The sequence below is a fragment of the Triticum aestivum genome, chromosome 6A, assembly GCF_018294505.1.
Source record: "Triticum aestivum cultivar Chinese Spring chromosome 6A, IWGSC CS RefSeq v2.1, whole genome shotgun sequence".
NCBI lineage: Eukaryota > Viridiplantae > Streptophyta > Magnoliopsida > Poales > Poaceae > Triticum > Triticum aestivum.
The window spans coordinates 449606254-449622658 of record NC_057809.1 but is presented as its reverse complement, the minus strand read 5'-3'; positions in this window follow the sequence as shown (position 1 = coordinate 449622658).

Genomic DNA, 16405 nt, shown 5'->3' with positions numbered 1-16405 from the left:
AAAAATACTTGGAATTAAAAAAAACACTCATTGATGTGCAATAGAAAGTTCACGGGTATCAAAAGAACTTCAATTTTTTGAAAAAAATCATGAAATTTGATTTTTTTAATAGATTTTCAGAAAAAAAACTTCAAAGATTAAAAGTTCATAAATTTTTGAAAGAGTTCAAGAACTTGAGAACAAATCATTGACTTTGCAAAAGAGTTCAATGATTTTGGTCCATCAATTTCTGAAAAAGAATCATCAAATTTTAAATAAAGTCCACAAATTTTAAAAATTCATGGACTTAAAAAACGTTGCTGGATTTGAGAAAAGTTCATCGCTTTAAAAAATCCAACAAATATAATAAATGTTTATGAATTTGGAAAAAGTTCATGAGTTTTTAAAAGAATGTGATTTCAAACGTACAAAAAATAACAAGAGAAACAAAAAAAGGGAAAGGAAATAAGAACCATCCAGAAAACCGACCAAAGAACCGGTTTGAGAAGCTTCCCAAAAACGAGAGCTTCAGTGAACAAAAGAAAGAAGAAAAAAGAAAAAAGAATTAAGTACTCAAAAAAAGGTGAGTTGTCTTAGTTGGTTACTGGAATTTATACTGAACGAGGGTGTCCCGAGTTGGAATCACGTCGCACGTACCTTTTTTTGGAAGTCAACAGAAAAAGGAATAAAAAGAAAAAATGGGCCGCCACATAGGGGCAGGGGGGTGCCGTTTTGCGGATAACACATTTACGGGCGCAGAAGGCATCAAATAGAAGTTGTGGCAGTCGCGCCTATAGCAATCCCAATGGAGTGATCACTCAAAGCGATCAGTAAATGGGCCAGGTCCAGTATGCAGTAACCAACTCGCTCACATACCTTTCTTTCACGGTACGCTCACGTATGGTCTTTATTTATTTTGAGAAACGCTCACGTATGGGGTTAGCTTGTTTTTTCTCACCTTTTGCTTTGCCTAAATGAACGTACGAGATTGCCTCATGTAAGGGTTTGCTTGTTTTATTTCTTACCTTTTGCTTGTTGCTTTTTACATGGATTTTGTACATTTCTAAAATCAACACATATTTAAAAAAATGTGAATTTAGAAATGTTCACTAAGTTCAGAATTGGTTCAGTAATTTGTAAAAATATTCATGAGTTCAAAGAATGTTAAAAAGTTTGTTAAAATCACCAAATAAAGAAGTCTACAATTTCCGAAGAATGTGTGTGTATTCGAAAAATGTTCTTGAATTTAAAAATGTATATATTGTTTTTTCATGAATTCACATTTAAAAAAACGTTCATAGATAACAACTGTTCACAAATTTAATAAAAGGTCACGGATCCAAAAAAATGTTCACGGATTCGTAAAATGTTTTGGAATTCAATTTTTTTTGCCAATGTTCACGTGATTTCAAATTTTGTTAATGATTTGAAAAATCTAAATGGATTCGAATAAATGTTCATGAACTAAAAAATTGCTCACAAATTAATTATTTGCCAGTTCAAAAAAGCTTATGGATCAAAATAATGTCCACGGATTCGATAAATGTTCACGAATTTTAAAACTGGTCATGGACTCAAAACTTATCGTAAATTCAGAAAATAATTCTCATTGATTTGAAAAATGGTTCATGACTTCAAAATTGTTCACAAATTCAAAAAATGTTCAGGATCCAAATTTTGCAAATTTAGAAAATGGCCACAAATTCAAAATTCATGAATTTGAAGCACGTTCAAGAATTTGAAATTCATTCATGAATTCCGAAAATATTCATGAATTTGAAAAAAATATTCATGCATTTTAAAAAATGTTAGAAATTCGAAAAATTTCCATGAAAACCCAAACAAAGTTTATGAAAATGAAGAAAATACGAAAACAAAAGAAAATAAAAAACTGTAGAAATAAACCGATAAATGAACAGTGCAAAACACAAAAGAAGAAGAAAAATAGGATAAAAGCAAAAAAAACAGTGTAAAACAAAAAAGGAAAAATAAGAGCCGAAACGAAAACTACTGAAAGAAAAATCAGAAAAGAACACACAAAGAAAGTCGAAAACCCAATAAAGCAAAAAATAAGCGAAAAAATCATGAATTTGAAAAGAAAAATCTTGAAAATTGAAATGGAAAACATAAAAATGGGCCAAAAACCCGGAGAAAACAAAGAATTAAAAAGTCGGTCAGAAGCTTCTGGAAGTGTAGAAAACCTGTTTAAGAAAACACATACGAAAAAACGAAAAAGGCAGTTGCACGTTACGTAAACACACAGAAAGAAAACCATCCGTCCTAAATGGATCACATGTACTCAAAGATCTAGCTATGTCCATTTTAGAATAAAGTGCCAGTAGGCTTTTCCTTTAAAAAGAACGCACAAAGAAAACCGTTCGTGCTAACTAGGCCGCAACTCACGTCACGTCGCCATAGGCGAGCACTAGTAGAAGGCGGTATAACATTTTTGGTATTTTAGCATGGTTTATATGTAAAATTTTGATGTGGATCCCTATTTAATGACAAAAGGAGAGCAACAAAATTATAATCTAGATATAGATGTTAGCATGAATCCAAGACATCTAATGGCTTTCTCTCACAAAAGGCATTAATCGAGGATTGTTTATATACTCCATCCCTTCCCGTTTAAAGTGCCTAATTAAAAATCTCCCCAAACAAGGGGAATGATGAGTGGTGGAATAATTTTCGTAGTTTGCAAAAGTAGTCTATTAGCGTGCTTGTTTCCCTTTTTTTTTGAACATAGAAAGGCGCACAAAGCGCCAACCAATACATTCAGCTCAGTAACATCTTACAGCGTGAATTACATAGCCCTGGAAATTGAAATTAGACAGGAGAGAAACAACATGGCATATCATGTTTGTATGAGCTGAAGCAAAACAACTAGTGTCAGGTTCTGGTAAACTTCTAAGAACCTGATGAGCCACATTATGAGAAATACCATTGATCTCTCTTGATATGTGATACACCTGTGCTTGGAGATCATTTGTAAAGGAGAAAAATTCAGCTAGAGAAGTTCTGATGGTCCAAGGGGTGGAATCTGCCAATACACTTCTTGCCGCCGCTGCTTTTGCCAAAGAGAGGCAATCAGTAAGAAAAGTAGGCCTAGAGATCTGAAGTCTACGGGCGACTTGAGCTGCAAAAAGCAAAGCAAGAGCTTCTGCTTGAAGTGGCGAGCTGGTGTTCTGGGTAGAAGCTTGAATTTGCACATTCACTTCCTCTTGGTCCTGAGAAAAACTGAGAAACACTCCTACTCCTGTAGCTGTTGTGCCATGTGGTAATCTTGGAACCTTTGCACATTTAAAAGCAGCATCAGAATAAATTTTTGCTCCAGATATAAGAAGATCAGATTTGAGAGTGTGCCCTTGAGCAGGAATAACACAACTATTTCCTTGCTGATGAACTTGATCAATAGCTTGTCCCTGATTAGAAGAAATTGACACAGTCATATATTGGTCAGACAAAGCTTTTGCAGCAGTGTGAACATGATGAGGTTGAGAATTGCGTCTGTCAAAAAGCTTATCATTTCTGGCTTTCCATATGCACCACATAAAATTTAGTATGTTAGATATAGATGCATGAGGATGATTCATATTTAGTAAACTGAGAATAATACTGAGCATAGAGAAATGATTTTGAACCAAGCCATCAGATCTAATATACCAAGGGTGGCCAAACCAGGCTGCTCTAGCAAAATCGCAAAGAAAAAAGAGATGCATTTCATTTTCATCCTCACCACACCTGCAACATGATTTAGAAATGTGAATTGAAAAGCGGCCCGCTCGCAAACTTGTAGGAAGAGCTTTTCGAAGAAGTCTCCATGCGAAAGTTTGGACACGGGGTGCAATCAACTTTTGCTTCCAAACCTGAGTGAGAAGATTTTTAACCTGCAAAGATAGTTGAGAGGGAGTATTCCTGGGAATGCTTTGAATATCCTGCAAGCACAATTTATAAGTGGATTTAGAAGTGCATTTGCCACTCAGAGCGAGGTCCCAACAGAGAATATCTGGGCAGTCATCCTGAATGATGGAGGTTTGAGTAATAGAAGTAGCCATAGGCTCTTGGAAAAGAGAATGAATAAGATTGTTGTTCCAAGTTTTTTGCCCAGGAATCCATAGATCCTTAACCTGAGCAGGATAAATAAAGCCAGGTGGCTGAATGATGAGATGATTATGAATAGTGGACCAGGAAGAACACCATGGGGAACTCCAGAGGGCAATATTCCCCTGAGTAATTTGGTAGAAAGAGTGGGCTTTTAACTTGGGAAGCATTTTGAGAATGGAAGACCAATAAGCAGATTTTGGAACAGTGGAAGTAGCAGTCCAAATGGAAGAGTTCGGAAAGTATTTGGATTTGAGCACAAGGTACAAATAAGAGTTAGGAGCATCTGCAAGTCTCCAAGCTGAAGCAAGAATAAGGCCTTCATTAATGGCTTGGAGGTTTCTAATACCTAGCCCTCCTTCATTCTTAGCTGTACAAATGTCCTTCCAAGCTCTGAGACAAAGACTTCTGTTTGAATTATTATCCCTGATTCCTGTCCACCAAAAGTTTCTAATAATAGCGGTGAGTTTAGCAATAAACTTTTTTGTGAACAAAATGTTTGACATGTAGTAAACAGGAATGGCTGAAAAGACAGATCTAATGAGTTCCAGTCTAGCTGCATGAGAGAGCATGTTAGCCTTATAAGCAGGAAGCTTGGCCATAAATTTGTCAAGAACAAAGTTATAAGCAACAACTCTATTTTTAGCAGGAAGAATGAGAGGGTGCCCCAAATGAGTAAAGTTGTTATCCATGGAAGGAACAGGAAAAATGTTTTTAATATCAGCAATGACAGTTTGACTAACATGGGCACTGAAAAGAATAGCGGATTTTGACCAGTTAGGAGTTTGACCTGAAATAACACAAAAATGATGAATAATTTGAGCCATAGTGTTAACTTCAGATGTATTAGCTTGTCCACAAACCAGAAGATCATCTGCAAAAAGAAGAGAGTGAACAGGAGGGCAATTTGGTCCAAGAGAAATACCCTGAAGATGGTTAGCAGCCATGGCATCATTCAGTGCAAGAGACAATTCATTTATAGCTAGAACAAAGAGATAAGGAGACAGAGGGCAACCCTGACGAATCCCTCTATGACTTTTAAATTTATGAGAAGGCTGGCCATTAATGATGACAGAGAAAGTAGGTGTGGAAATGCAGGCGTAGATCAAGTTTATAAAATGATCATGTAGCCCTTTACGAGCCAGAGCAGAGACAATGAAGTTCCATTCAAGGCGATCAAAAGCTTTAGCCAAGTCAATTTTAAGCATGAAAGCATGATGTTCCCAAGATTTGAGAGCAAAAGAATGGGTGATCTCTTGGGCAATAATAATGTTGTCACTAATTCTACGACCTTCAATAAAAGCTTGCTGAGCAGGGTCGATATAATCAGGCAAATGAGGTTTTAGCCTATTAGCTAAGGATTTAGCAATGATCTTATAAACAACGTTGCAAAGACTAATAGGTCTAAAATCCATGGGAACTTGAGGAGCTAGCTTCTTAGGAATGAGAGCAATATTAGTATCACTAATATGAGGAGGTAATATACCTGATTTGTAGAAGCTGATTACCAAATCAATGACTTCATCGCCAATCCAGTCCCAAGAAGCAAGGTAAAACTCCACATTGAAGCCATCTGGGCCCGGCGATGCATTTAGCTTCATATCCTTCAGAATCTGCAAGATTTCCTGTTTATCTGGAATGGAGTAGGTGAAATCATCTGATTGTATCAGAGGCTGAGTTGGAAGAAAAGGCCTGCCCAAATTGATGTTAGGGGAAGAAAAGATGTATCTGAAATAATTCACAAAAGTGTTAGCAACTTGAGTTGGCTTAAAATGGATAACATCATTTTCATCCTTAATGGAAACAATAGTGTTCCTCTTTCTTCTCTTTAAAACAGCTTGATGGAAAAATCTAGTATTTCTGTCTCCATCCTTAGCCCAAGGCTTCTTTGCCCTTTGTTTGTAAAATTGATTTAATTTGGAGAGATTCTGCTCATACCTGAGTGTAAGCTCGTTCTCTAGTGCATGGTCTTGTTGGTATAGAGGCTTTAGTTGAATCTGATTGATTTGTCCCTCAATGTCTTTTAACTCCTGCTGGATAGGTTTTTTCTTCCTGCACCATCTCTTTAATGAACCTGCAAGAGAAGAGGTCCTGGCAGAAAAAGAGGCTGACCTGGTACTATTCCAGGCTGCCTTAGCATGATCATGGAAATCTTTTTCTAGCAACCACCAATTTTCAAATTTGAAAGATTGCTTAGGTTTACAAAACTGACCCTCTGTGGAAATCAGAATAGGCGCATGATCGCTTAAAATGATAGGTAAATTTAGCACTTTCGTATTAGGGTAAATAGTACACCAATCCGGATTGACTAAACAACGATCCAAACGTTGATAGATAGGATTAACCGTGTGCTGCTTATTGCGCCAAGTGTAAGCCGGCCCACTATAACCAATGTCAAAGAACCCACAATTTTTTATCAAAGCACGAAAAGCAGACATACGACAAAAATTAACATTAGCATTGCACTTATCAATATCATACAGGATATCATTCAAGTCACCCATACATAACATAGGCTTGCCTAAGTTATCATACACAAAATTAGCAACCTGGTCCCAAATAGCCTTAGTTTGACGGTGGTATGGATCACCATAGATGCAAACTAAACCAAACTCAATACCCGAGGCCCTATGAATAACATTAGCTAAAATAGCATGAAAGGAAGCACTATATATAGAAACCTGCAGCTCATCGTTCCACATCAGCCATAAGCCTCCCGACGATCCTCTTGAAGGAACAACAATACTATCAAAGATGTCAAAACGATTCAAAAGATCACGAGAAGTAACCTTGGAGGATTTAATTTCTGAAATGAAAACTATCTGAGCTTTTGTGGAGTGGATAAGATTTGCCAAGAACAACATACGATCATTGCCGAGGCCCCGGCCCATGCCTCGGCAATTCCAAGCAATAGCTTTCATGGCATAAAAGCTTGGCTTAACTGCCCAGACCAGATCCAAACTAATAACTATGAAAACCAAGTGACAGAGAGAAGATGGAGCAAGGCCGCTAAGATTGAGCAGCAAGAGACACAGAAATAGGAACCAGCAACAGCAAATCCCGAATTCATCTATCTCCAAAGAGGGAATCTACAAGGAAAGAAGAAGGGAAAAAACTAATTGGATGACGGCTCGCTACAGGATAAGATAAAGGAACCAAAGCCTGAGAAAAGAGCAGAGAACAGAGCACCAAAACAGAGAATCCAAAGGCCTTAGATCTGATCAGAGTAGACAAGAAGGAGGTGAAGAGGGCCAAAACGGCTCTGGATCCAGGCGGGCAAGAGACCAGAGGGAAGGGCTAGATCGAGTTGAGGGGATGGGGAAGGGATTGCAGCGTCGGGAGCAAGAAGAGGGGGAAGGAACGGAGGCGGCGGATCTGAGCTGGGAAGCACAGGGGCCACCGGTGAGAGAAGCTGAACGAGGGGTGGCAAGAACAGAGGAACAAGGGGACACAGGACGAATTCGAGCTGTGAGAAGAGATCGACAGGGGGGAAGAAGAGAAAAGGAAAAGAAGAAGGGGGCGGCATCACGCCAGTCGCCGGCAATCGCCGGAAGTCGTCATCCCTTTAAAAATCTCTTTTAACGATACATTGATTTGCACAGATCTTTTGAATCGTTGGTCTTAGGCTAGATTCTACCTAGCCCATCAATGTACTGAGTCTAGTTTGGTACTGGTACCAAATGGCCAGAAATTATGCCCCATGGGCTGAGGTGGGCGCCGGTGCTTGTAGGTCTAGTTGAAACAAATTTTACATAAGTTCAAAGGATCCACTACAATGCAGATGTTCCACGTGGCTCTCTATGAGAATCTAGTGCTGGACCTCGGATCGTCCGGCGAGGAGAGGATTGCTCCACTATGATAGCTATCCATTTTGTGATCAACAAGAGGAGTCTATCAATCACATCTTGATCGAATGCGCTTTCATGAGGTTGGTGTGGCACACGGCTTAGTCGACGCTTGGGTACTCGGATATGTCTTCTCTATCGGAGACACCCTTGTTCCTTGGTGCAGTAGCAGGAGATGCATCGGTCGACAGAAGAAGGAAACACAGACTATCACCACGCTAGTCTTATGGGAAATGTGGAAGCACCAGAACTCCATAGTTTTCGATGGCGCCTTGCCATCCCCATGAACGGTCATAGACAAAATGACAGCGAAGGCCGAGCATGGTAGCAAGTTGGGATCCTAAAGGGAGACAATGGCTCCTTCTTTGCGACACTGGCTAGGTGATTGAATCAAGAGTAGAGGGTGGGCTACCATGTAACATTTACCCCACCCAAGTGGTTGGGTTTCTGTACCTTTCTCTTCTATAATATATGATACACCTCTCGTGCATATTTGAGAAAAACTTGACTTATAGATATTTCCAGCAAATATAAAAATGCCTTTTGTAGTAAATTTAGTTTTGTGTTCAATGACTGCAAAATATTCAATTTGAAAATGGGCAATCTTTTGAAGGATCGGTCACTTTTGGTGATCTAAAACAAAACCTTGCTACTATTGCAGTGTATGGTCTTAGTTTTGAGGTGAAAACCGATTGATTCTCTGGAAATTAAGTCTACCAGTGTGACATTGTTGTCCACATGGGTTTTATGAGAAAGAAATACAAAGCTCATTGCCAACCGCCAACGATCCGATAGTCGGATGTGTATTTAATAATTTAATTTAATTATCCTAACTAAGTCTAGAGATATGTGTATATTTATGACGTTCTTTCAATACAGATTAGTAGTTTCTCAAAAAAAATACTCCCTCCGTAAACTAATATAAGAGCGTTTAGATCACTACTTTAGTGATCTAAACACTCTTATATTAGTTTACAGAGGGAGTAGAATAGTAGGTCACTAAAAACGTACGAACAAAAAAAGGACAAAGAAACATTTACAAGATTGTCTTATTGTTGCTTCGAAACATATAAAGGAAACATGGTAATTTGGCTAGGATCCTCATTTTAACATGAAACATGATTGGCTGCAATATAATAAATGCTTCTGGCTCTGGTCATCAACTGATCGACCGCTGATGAGCCGTTACAGAGGCGGAGGCCTAGCTAGATGCTTTGGTTCAGCTGCTTCCGGTAGCTGTTCTTTGGGCCACCAGTTACCTCGATCGGACTCGCTGCACGCACACAGAGCTATAACTACCAAAGCCATCCGCATTCCTCCTTCCTCAAAAAGGCTCTCTGTCTGTATACGTTTGTACACAGGCAGTTATCTCTAATACTACGCGCAGTCTACGGGTCTGTAGCTCCGTACGTATAGCTTGATTCGAATGTATATAACCTGTCCCGATCTGTTCCGACCATCGCTATCATAATTTCTGAATTCCGCTCAGACTGCTATGGCCTGGAAGATCATGGCGAGGCTCAGCTGCTGTTATTTCTCCAGCAAAATATTAGTTTACCTGTATCTTCTATAGCGGTAGTACGTACTCCTATGTCTGCATGCATGCCTAAGCTAGCTAAGTTGACTTTGTGATTTCTCTCACGGTGGCTACTGCAAAAGCTTGCGAGTAGTTGATTTCATTACTCCGTTAGCCTTCCTGCAAATACATCTTCTGAATTCTGATGAGTTCTGAGCTGCAGCAGTATGGCGTACGGGTTCCGGCTAGCTGCATGCATGCAAATGTGATCGCTCCGGACGAGAGCTTCGAGATCAACGCGTCATTAATTAATTTACCGCGCCCGCTCTTCGCACAACATATGCGTGCATCGGTGCATGGAAACATCACGGCGGCCTGGTGGGTTCCTGTACGTTTGCATGCGAAGCATTAGCTAGCTGCATGTAGCCGCAGCAGCAGCAGCCCATGTACGCTGTGCAAACATTAGCTACAACAGTTGGTCCCCGGCTCTAGCTCTCTCTTCTCTTGTCCGTTTCGATTTTTCAACAACGAATTAAAAGGAAGAGAAGAGTGACACAGTATGCAGTGTACGAGCGCTAGTATGTAGCCAAGGGGACCAGCTGTTCAAAGGACTCGAGAGGCAACCAGGACAGGGAATCTAGCTCTATGGAGCACTACATCCGGGTTTTATTGATTTCCCCCCGCGTTGCCGCCGAAATTAAAGATTAATTTCAGCTGAATTGTATGTAAAGAAAATGATCTAAATCAGCGGATAGGGGGACCAGTCCACGACATGGATGCGGGAGGTGGCCATCCAATACTATCCACATACATTTCAAACACTCTTCAAACAAACCAGACAAATTATATGCAAACCGGATGATTTTCATTCAACCCAAGCAAAAACATTCACATTTCGGGCATATTCTAACTAAACTATACCACACTCTGTAAAACTAGTGTACGGCCAACCGTGTCGGATCGCCACTCCCGCGACATGTCTTTCCTATGCCCGGCAGCCCGCTCATCGGACTGTCGGATGCCCTGGAGGGATATGCTTCAACGAGAGGGGAAGGATAGTCTCCCTCCGCTTCCTTGAAGCACGGGTCAAGGTTGTTTTTTGGGCGGGAAAAGACGGTCGTCGTGGTCTACGTTCCCGCACACCGGGCAAGACACTAGGTGTGTAACCCAACGACGTGGTGGCAGTGGCCTTCGTGGGACCCAAGCGGCGGCGACCTCCTATGATCTACTTTTCCTCGCCGTCCATGATGGTCGCAGACATGCGTCCTTCCCGACATGGCTTCTTTCCCCACCTGCTCAACGCGTTGCCGCCTTTGCTTGCGGCGGATTTGCCACGAGATGGCTTGTCCAACCTGGATCTGGATGGGCGAGGAGGGGGCGACGATGGTGATGGTGGTGGTGCCGAATCTGGAGGGTTTGCCGGCAAACCAACCTGAATCGGGCTGACTCGCCGGGCAACCCAGGAAGTTGCAATGCCGGAGAACTCCTTCTGGTTGCCAGAGGCCATGGCGGGTGTTGTACAAGGAGGAGATGGAGAGAGCGGAGGTGAGGCGTGGTTCTTGCCCAACACCTGGACACGTTTATATAGCGGGCAAATGGGAGGAGCCAGCCGAAAGAGGTATTTAATGTTGGTCAACACCGGAACGGATGTGTGGCGCTCGGGACGCTGATGTAGGTTCTTCTGCACACTCGCCGGTTTAATGGAGGTAGGCGGGCAACTAGATACCGTTTTAATTCGAAGAGGAGGCATGCGCAGTGGGCGACACTCTCGGCTGGCGAGCCGCTTCAACGTCGGCTCCAGTGAGCGGTCGCGTCTGCTCTGGGCCGGCATGTATGCGGACAACTGGCTTCAGACGGGAAAGCGCGCGGGCGTAGGAAAGGAGATTTTGATGGGTCAGGTTCGACAGACGCGGGTGTGGCAACCATCCGGACACCCACAACCCCCGAGTTTTTCTCCGACTTCTGGGAAAAAGTGTCTTCGGATCGTAGAACGGACCGATGCAGGACCACATTGGATGACAAAACACGTCCGGATGGTGCGGTCCCAGACGGTTGCGAGTGGTTTGAGGGTCGGCGTTGGAGATGTCCTTAGTAGATGCTTAGTGAAAGTGCGTTATATCGACTAGAGGGGGGTGAATAGGCGATTTTTATGAAAGTCTTCAAAACATGGGAGTTTTGAAGACAAACGATAGAAATGAACCTATAACCATGCAGCGGAAGGTAGACTACCCTAGACAAGCCACAGTCAAGTATTCAATGAAGTGAAAGCACAAAGACTAACAACAGCTAGGCAGTACGGGTCAGGATGGAAGATAATATGAAACCAATCTGAACAAACAGTCACACAGTGAAGACAAATGGACAATGCAAATAGGCACTGACTTCACAAGGGCCAACTGTAAATAAAGAGATGGGAAGGATAGAACCAGTGAGCTTGGTGAAGACAAAGGTTTGGTAGACCAGTTCCAACTGCGGTGACAGCTGTAAGTCTGGTTAGGGCGGATAGGTATTTAAACCTGAGGACACACAGTCCCGGACACCCAGTCCTGAACACGCAGCTCAGGACACTCAGTCCTCACCGTATTCCCCTTGAGCTAAGGTCACACAGACCTTGCCCAATCACTCTGGTAAGTCTTCAAGGTAGACTTCCAAACCTTCATAGACTTCTTTCACCGGCGATCCACAATGACTCTTGGATGCTCAGACGCGACGCCTAACCGACTGGAGGATTCACAGTCCTCAAGTGTAATAAGTCTTCAGATCACACAGATAGGAAGACTTAAGTGATGCCTAACACTCTTTGGCTCTGGGTGTTTAGGGCTTTATCCTCGCAAGGAATTCTCTCTCAAAGGCTTCAAGGTGGGTTGCTCTCAAACGACAAAAGCCGTACTCTAACTCTGAGCAGCCAACCGTTTATGGTTGTAGGGGGTGGGCTATTTATAGCCATTGGGTAACCCGACCTGGTTTGTCCGAAATGACCCTTGGTCACTAAGGAACTGACACGTGTTCTAACGGTCAGATTTCAAACACACACGGCAACTTTACTTGGACTACAAGCAAAGCTGACTTATCCAACTCTGGACAAGATTTGCTCTCATAGTCTTCACTCGAAGACATAGGATTTTGGTTAAGCATCACTTCAGTCATTCTGACTGGTTCTCTTGGACCCCACTTAACAGTACGGTGGTTTCTATGACTCAACAAAGAAAAACACAGAACGACGAAACTGCTGAGTCTTCGCGCTCTATAGTCTTCACGTGATGTCTTCTCTTATCATAGTCTTCAATGTGAATGTCTTCACATACCACCTCTGACTTCAATGTCTTCATACATTTTTATGGGTCATCTCTGGTAGGAAAACCGAATCAATGAGGGACTTCTACCTGTGTTATCCTGCAATTCTCACAAACACATTAGTCCCTCAACTAGGTTCGTCGTCAATACTCCAAAACCAACTAGGGGTGGCACTAGATGCACTTACAATCTCCCCCTTTTTGGTGATTGATGACAAACTAGTTGAAGTTTTCAACGGGGAATAAAATATGTGAAATTGTAAAGGATAGGTTATTGCCTTCATAAGTGGCAAAGGCTCCCCCTGAAGATGTGCATATAAGTAATTTGCTTTTGGTATGCAAATGCACATGGCAGGTTGTACTTGTGGAGATCCTCTTCATCTTATGATGACAATTTATCATGCATGAAAAGTATGTGAAGATAATGACATGCATAATGAAAAATGGACGTCTGCAAAATGATCTAAGTGCGGAATTTATCGTCACACATGCGGAATTTATCATCGCATCACAGAATAGCAAATAAGTAGCAGACGACCATCAAGTTTGAGTGTTACAACTCAAAGAACCAAATGTATCAAGACGCGAGAGTTGTAAACACTAGGCAAAATATAAAACTACCGCCCATATGAACCCGCTTGAAGACTATCAAACTCATATGCTCTCCCCCTTTTGTCAGTAAGGACCAAAAAGGTTTGAAGACATAGAGCACCTACTCGTCCCCGTGAGGAGTTGGTGAAGCAGCAGGGTCTTCGGTGTTGGTTGGTGGTGCAGACGAACTCAGTGCAGTGTTGATTTGCGCTAAAGGTGGTGAAGTAGCATCGTCTTCATCATCGATGACACGTGCATTCACTGTTGCAGCAGAGGAGGAGAACTCAGAGTCTTCAAGAGACGGAGTACGCCGCAGCACATTCCTTCTTGGAGGTGTTGAGTCAAACTTGAAGCGTTCAGAGAAGCCATCCTCTTAAAGATCATCTTCAAAACACATAAGCGTCAGCCCTTTCCATGTACGCCGACAAGTTTCATGGGCAACAAAGGCATTCTTGGTGGCAAGGTTGCGAATCCCGTTTACGTCCACCAAGAGGCTTTGCATTTGGCGCTTTGGCCAGTCATGATGCTTATCCTGTTTCTGATGAAGGGCAACCAGAAGTTCTCGGTCGTTGAGAACACGAGATCACTTCTTGGGCCGTTGGGCAATGGTGCTTTTAGTTGCTTCAGTGAGGGCACGATGAGGTGCACGGGTAGTACCAGCCAGAGGATAAACACGAGCGACTGCTGGATCTCCGTCAATGTGTTGTGAGAAACTTTGCTTATCAACATTCTGAAGACTAAGGGCTCCTTGGCAGGCTCTGGATAGATGGCTTCAACTGACATATCGACGTCAGGCATAAAGATCCGATGATTGTGAGCAGAGGGCTGATAGTTGACAGCTGAGTGTAGTTTGATCAGCCGCATAATCCATGGAGCGTAAAACTTCAAGCCAAGGAGATCAGATCCTGATGCAGCAAGTTGGCGGATGAAGAAGTCTTGTGCATTGAAGCATTTGCCGTGAAAAATATGGAAGACCAAAGTCTTCATTGCACCTTCCAGCTTTGCATGTGGAGAATGTCCTTTGATGGGCCAGAGAGTTCGCCTTATAATGTGATAGATAGTGCGTGGCGGATACTCAAGGTCTTCAACAAGGAACTCCTTAGAATATGCAGCATCTGGAGGCAAAGGCTTCATCATGCTAAGCATCTGACTCATGTTTGGTTCAGGCTTGTGAAAAATACTCTCCATAGCTGCACTGTGAAGCTGACAACCAGGTTCATAAAGATCTCCTGGAGTGGGCAGACCAGTGAGCTCAATGATATCAAAGGCTTTGGCTTCATGATGAACATTGCCTGTCATCCACTCAAGGACCCAAGTCTTCGGATCTCTGTTGTAGCCACGAATATGAAGTGGCATAGAATTGGAGCAGCAATTCTTCGTTCCAGTGCTCCTTGTCAGTGACGAACGGCAACAATCCAGACTCTCTGAAGCAATCCAGAGCTTCTTCCAAACAAGGCAGACCAGTTATGGCTTCAGTGTCAAGACGCATATGTGGGAAAATGCGACCTTGATTGTACAGAATGCATGAGTAATAACTGCGCTGCTGATAGCTCCAGAACCGATCAGAAGATATTCTTGCCTTGGTGTAGGGGTTCTTGGCGCTATCAAAGAAGGTGTTGTGTGCCTTGAAGTCATTGATATTAAAAGATCCGGGTGCAGATGCAGTACCTGAAAACCTGGGCAACCTTGGCATTGGCTTCTGAACCTGAGGCCTGTGCTCAACGTGATAGTCAAACTGAGGACCAGCAGCAGGAGGAGGAGTCAGAAAAGGCCATTTGACAGTGATAAGTTGGCCATAGTTGAATGCTTGCTCGATAGTGTGTGGTCTTAGTGGCGGAACAGGAGCAGTGGCATCAACATAGGCATCAGGCTGCACATCTGTTGCAGGTGCATCATTGGCTTCATTGGCCTCTGGCACAGTGTTAGGTGCAAGCTCCATAGTGTCTTCAGCCATGACCACATCATTGGCTTCAGTGGTGTTAGTGGTGGCAGCCTCAGGATTCTCAACCTCCACTTCAGAAGCTGGAGGGTCGGTCACGTTCTCCTCATAACAATATCTTGGTGAGACGGGGGTGTAGCAACTCTTGGGGCTTCTTCTTCATCGGCTGATGCAGCCGGAACATCTTCAGCCATTTTGGCTTCGGATTCAGAGACAATCACAGTAGGAGTGGCATCTGGAAACACTTGACGTGTAACAGATTGGTGGTGCATTTCTCCTTCTGGAATGCTCGAAAGAGGGACTTGAGGCCTTGGTCCTTTGCGAAGCCTGCGTAGCGCTGGCGACGTCTGTGGAGATGGAGTTGGCTGGGCCTCAAAGTCGTCTTCTTCGTCTTGCACAGGTGGTGTGACTTGTTGTTGGGGAGTACTCGGGGTGTCTTGTTGTTGTGGGTGATCAGCCCATGATGCATCCTGAGCAGTTGGCGTCAGAGGACGACCAATGCTGATGAGTTCGCTGTGCGTGAGCACAGGCGATGATATCAGTTGGTGCTCGATCTGAGGAAGGACTTCATCATCTTCAACATTGTCATGGTGACCAATGTCTTCAGCAGCGGTGGGGTCAACTGCTGGAATGTCTTCAGCTTCAGGAGCCTCTGTGGAAGCAGGCTCATGAACTACTATCCGTCGTTCTTGATGCGAGAAATCAGGGCAAGCAATAGAGATGGGTTCTACAACAAGGGGCTCTGTGGGAGCAACCCGTCTCTCTTGGTTTTGCGCTTCTTCTTGGAGGGAGCGACATTAGAAGCGTCAGGATTTTTCCTCTTTCTGGCTTCAGCCTCGGCAGCCCTTGTCTTCTTCAGGTCTGAAGCGGTGGAAGTGACCTTTGGCTTCGAGCCGGACATGCTGCTTGGGAAGACAATGCGGGGTTCTTCCTTCCTTGAAGGTGCAGATGTGTCACTCGATGGCTTCTTCTTCTTTGCAGCCATGCCAGGACGACCAAGAGACTTGCGCTTCTCAGCCTCATTGTAGGCTTGCACACACTTGTCAGCCAGGCTCTTCATGCGCTCACGAGAACCTTTAGCTTCTTCACGCTTCTTGAGAAAGGCTTCCTTGAGCTCGTGCAACATAATCTTGAATTTTTT